The following is a 5,338-nucleotide window of genomic DNA, read 5'->3' as shown; positions in this document are numbered from 1 at the left end:
TTAAACCAATGAGTGTTTTACAATTTAGGAATTCATTTTAAATAATGAAGTGCCTCAATCCTTCTATTAACTTACTTTTGAGTGGGGCACAATCTTAAGTTTGGGTCTAAGTTTTCCATATTTTGTTAGTTATTTATATAAACATTAGATCTTATTTGTCACATTTAAAGCATCTGAAATATGTAAGCTTGAAACTTGCATTTATGTATTTACTCTTTTAAATCTCTTTAGTGATATTTGTGAATAATCATAATTGATTGATATATTTTGCTTACATTTATGAGGGATATACTTTAAGGCACAGAGTACATAAAACAAAACTAGGCAATTCTGTATCAAAGTTCTTATTTATTTAATTACTTTTCAAAACTTGGGATTGAATTTAGGGGTGCTCTACTAGTGAGCTATATCCTCAGTACTTTTAATTTTTTTATTTTGAGGCAGGGACACCTTAAGCTGCCCAGGCTAGCCTCAAATTTTATGATCTTCCTGCCTCAGCTTCCTGAGTCACTGAGATTGCAGGTGTTCATCAAGCAAGGTTAATACCAAAGATCTGTATCAACTTTTATAGCGGAAGTGAATTGTTAGTGAATTGTAAGTATAGTTCCAAAACAAAGTATCAGCTAAACTATGACTATCCTACTATAAAACTATTTGCCCGAGGGATTTTCCCTTTTTAAAAAAATATTTGATATTGACATTTTAAAACAGAAGAGTTTATTGGGTGTTTGCTTTGTGAGAAAAAATGAAATCTGAATAGATATTAATTTTAAAAATTCGTTTACACAAAATAAGTTAAATTTTCCAAATAATCTTAATAAAATTAAATACTGTATAAATTTGAATGTATTTTCATAGCTTGAAACTAGCTAATCATATTTTTAAATAAAATATGCTCCTGTTAACCTGGAAGAAAAGGGCCCATGCTTGTGATGAAACAAAGTGTTTGTATGGGATTTAGGTGGGGCTTGCAGACCAGAGATAAACATGCTTATTTTGCTTAAGGACGTGATTTGGATTTCTGCTCCTAAGACAAAGAATGTAGAGCCAGAATAAAGGAACACCAGATGTTACCTTTTTTTGTAATTAAAGAGCATAAACCAAAATTTTCTAATTTGGAATAAGAGCCTTATTATACCTCATTACTACAATGTAAATGCCCCTATTATGTGACCTTCCAAGTTCAATCATTATTTCCAGTGCAAATATTTTTTGAGTTCCTACTATATTGTGCATATTGGTCAAGGCACTTGAGATGTATCAGTGAACAGTGTACTCAAATGTATTGACAGTTCTGGATGTCGTTTCATGGTGGCATTAGATCCCAGACATATCTGCAGATGAGAAGGAGGTTTTTGTTTATTGGTTTTATTTTTATTTTTTATTGAATTTTTTAATTTGTAACTTACTATGGAAATTTTTAAATTTATAAAGAAGAGGGGAGAATAGAATAAACTCTTTTGTACCCATTACAAAATCTTATAAATTTATACCCAATATCCTTTGCCCTTAACTCTTTTTTTTGGCTAAATATTTTTTAGTTGTACATGGACAACTAAAAAATATTTAGTTGTATTAAATATTTTTAATACAACTAAAAATAAAATAAAAATAAATAACATAAAGGTATTGGGCACAATACCTTTATGTTACTTATTTTTATGTGGTGCTGAGGATTGAACCCTGTGCCTCACATGTCTTAGGCAAGCACTCTACCACTGAGCTATAATCCCAGTCCCTTGCCCTTTACTCTTTTGTCACATCTGCACTTTAAAAAAAATAATAAATATTATATTAAAAATTATACTTTTATATGCACAAATGCATACAAAAATATAACATAATATTAATAAACTTTTACAAATTGAATATATTTGTGGATCCAGTACCCAGAGCAATATACACTATAGTACTAATCCTCAGAAGAGTTCTCATTTATTAATTTTGCCTATTACTATATATTCTTTAGTTTATGTAGACTATAGTGTCATAGAATAACCTAGAATATAGTTATTTGTGTCTGGTTTCTTCTTCTTCTTCTTCCTCTTCTTTTTTTCAATGTTATGCTTGTGAGTTTCACCCATATTTCTGCATGTAGTTTTAGGTTGCTCGTTCTCATTTCTGTATAATAATGTATCATATGAATATGCCATACTTTCTTTTTAATACATTGTACACATGAGTATTTGCAGTCTCAGATTGGGGCTAACAATAGTGCTTGTACAAACATTCACATTTGTTGCATTTAATGAAAAATATTATGTCAGGGATATGCATATTTAGCTTTGATAGATAATGCTAAATCTTTTCCAAACTGGGGTTAACTTATTCTCCCAAAAGCAAATTGTGCATTTCCTTTTGCTCCATATTCTTGTCTAGACTTATTTCTTTGTTTCACTGATGCTTTCTAAGGTTTGAACACTATATCCCATTATGATTTTAATTTGCATTCCATAAAGATTCATGAAGTTAATCACTTTCTTCCTCTTTCTCTTCTGCCTTCTGTATTTCTCCTTCTTGTTCAACTATTGGTATATCTTCTTGTATAAAGAGTTTCTTTATTCTGACTGGAGTGAGATGAAATCTTAGAGTAGTTTTGATTTGCATTTCTCTAATTTCTAGCAATGATGAACATTTTATTAATATATTTGTTGATTGATTATCATTTTCTGAGAAGTGTCTGTTCAGGTCCTTCGCCCATTTATTGATTGGGTTATTTGGTTATTTATTATTATTATTATTATTATTATTATTATTATTATTATTATTTGGTGTTTAGCTTGTTTAGTTCCTTATATACCCTAGAAATTAGTGCTTTATCTCATGTGTGATGGAATGTGATGGACATAATTATCCAAAGTACATTTATGAAGACACAAATTGGTGTGAATATACTTTGTATACAACACGAGAAATGAAAAATTTGTGCTCTATATGTGAATATGAAATGTAATTCATTTCTCTGTCATATATAAATTTAAAAATTAATTTTAAAAAAGAATACTTAAAAAAGAATTTCCCAAATCTTTTGATTATTTTCCCTTTTCTTAATTTTTTGAAGTTCCTTATTCTGTATGCACTCTGTTTCTTCCATGATTTATGTTACCTTTCAACTTTCTTAATAATGTCTTGATTAATAATATTTCTAGATTTAATATAGATTATCTTGTTCTTTTATGATTGGCACTTTTTAGTTTTAAATTTAAGAAATATTTAACTATTACTCATTCACAGGGATGTTTCCTTATACTTTTCCCCTTAAAAATGTCCTGTGTTGTCTCATAAATTTAGATTACAGTCCATCTTGGTCTGGAATCCACAGTACCTGGCACTTTTAGAAACCTGATAATGCTCATTTTTTCAATGCAGCTGGACTTTTATAAGAAAAAATATACTCAAATTTTAGAAGTAAATTTCTGCCTAGTAAAATGCCATGCGTCATTCGGACTCGGCTATGGCTCTCAGCATAGTAACTTCAAAATATACTTGACTATTAGATATATCAGAAAAATAACAAATTCCTTTTTCACAGTGGGTCTGCTGCCAGAACTGGCCTTGTGAAAACCCCCACAAAATCAAAGCCCAAATGGGAAAGGAAAAGACTCACGAAAACATTGTTGTCATTGGGCACATAGATTCCGGCAAGTCTACCATTACTGGACATCTGATCTACAAATATGTGGAATCAACAAAAGAACTATTGAAAAATTTGAGGACAAAGCTGCTGAGATGGCAAAGGACTCCTTCAAGTAAGCCTGGGTCTTTGATAAACTGAAAGCTAAGCCTGAGTGTGGTACCACCATTAACGTCTCCCTGTGGAAATTTGAGACCAGCAAGTATTATGTGACTATCATTGATGTCCCAGGGCACAGAAACTCTATCAAAAATATGATTACAGGCATGTCTCAGGCTGACTGTGCTGTCCTGATTTTTGCTGCTGGTGAATTTGAAGCTGGTATCTCCAAGAATGGGCAGACCCGTGAGCCTGCCCTTCTGGCCTATACACTAGGTCGGAAACAACTAATTGTTGATATTAACAAAATGGATTCCACTGAGCCACCTCCTACAATCAGAAGAGATAGGAGGAAATCATTAAGGAAGTCAGCACCTATATTAAGAACATTGGCTACAACCCTGACACAGTAGCATTTGTGCCAATTTCTGGTTGGAGAGGTAACAACATGTTGGAGCCTAGTGCTAATATGCCTTGGTTCAAGGGATGGAAAGTCACCCATAAAGATGGCAGTGCCAGTGGAACCACATTGCTCGAAGCTTTAGACTGCATCCTGCCACCAACTCACCCAACTGACAAGCCTTTGCATCTGCCCTTCTTGGATGTCTACAGAATTGGTGGCATTGGTACTCTCCCTGTGGGCCAAGTGTAGAGTGATATTCTCAAGCCTAGTTTGGTGGTCGCCTTTGCTCCAGTCAATGTCACAACAGAAGTAAAGTCAATTGAAATATACCATGAAGCTCTGAGTGAAGCTCTTTCCGGAAACAACGTGTGGGATTCAAGTCAAGAACATGTCTGTAAAAGATGTTCATTATGGCAATGTTGCTGATGACAGCAAAAATGACCCACCAATGGGCATAGCTGGTTTCACTGCGTAGGTGATTATCCTGAATCATCGAGGCCAAGTCAGTGTTGGCTATGACCCCGTGCTGGATTGTCACACAGCTCACATTGCTTGCAAGTTTGCTGAAGTGAAAGAAAAAGTTGATGGCCATTCAGATAAAAAGCTGAAAAATGGTCCTAAATTCTTGATATGGTTCCAGGAAAGCCCATGTGTGTTGACAGCTTCTCTGACTATCCTCCTCTGGGTCATTTTGCTGTGTGACATGAGGTAGATGATTGCTGTGGGTGTCATCAAAGCAATGGACAAGAAGGCTGCTGGAGCTGGCAAGGTCACCAAGTCTGCCCAGAAAGCTCAGAAGGCTAAATGAACATTACCCCTAATACCTGCCACCCAAGTCTTACCCCAGTGGAGGAACAATGGTCTCAGAAATATTTGTCTCAATTGGCCATTTAAGTTTATTAGTAAATTAATGATAACAATGCATCGTTAAATCTTCAGAAGGAAAGGAAAACATTTTGTGGACCATTTGTGAGTGTTTGTGTGTATGCAGCAGTTTAAAATTATTAGTTTTTAAAATCAGTACTTTTTAATCGAAACAACTTGACCAAAAATCCGTCACAGAATTTTGAGACTCATTAAAAAAAAAAAAAAAAAAAAAAGCTTAATGAGAAACCTGTGTCTTCTTTTGGTCAACATGAACTTCTATACAAATGTTAGGCAAGAATTCCTCAACCTATTTCTGGTGTTGAGATTCTCTTAAC

General features: G+C 33.6%; 1 pseudogene; it reads left to right on the top strand.

Annotated features, from left to right (window-relative positions):
* Positions 1 to 3,586: 3,586 nt before the first annotated feature.
* Positions 3,587 to 4,971, top strand: LOC101978237 (elongation factor 1-alpha 1 pseudogene; annotated as a pseudogene).
* Positions 4,972 to 5,338: the final 367 nt, after the last annotated feature.

This window comes from Ictidomys tridecemlineatus, chromosome 7 (genome assembly GCF_052094955.1).
Source record: "Ictidomys tridecemlineatus isolate mIctTri1 chromosome 7, mIctTri1.hap1, whole genome shotgun sequence".
Lineage (NCBI taxonomy): Eukaryota > Metazoa > Chordata > Mammalia > Rodentia > Sciuridae > Ictidomys > Ictidomys tridecemlineatus.
The sequence above is the reverse complement of the archived record's forward strand: the minus strand, read 5'-3'. Positions and strand labels throughout refer to the sequence as shown.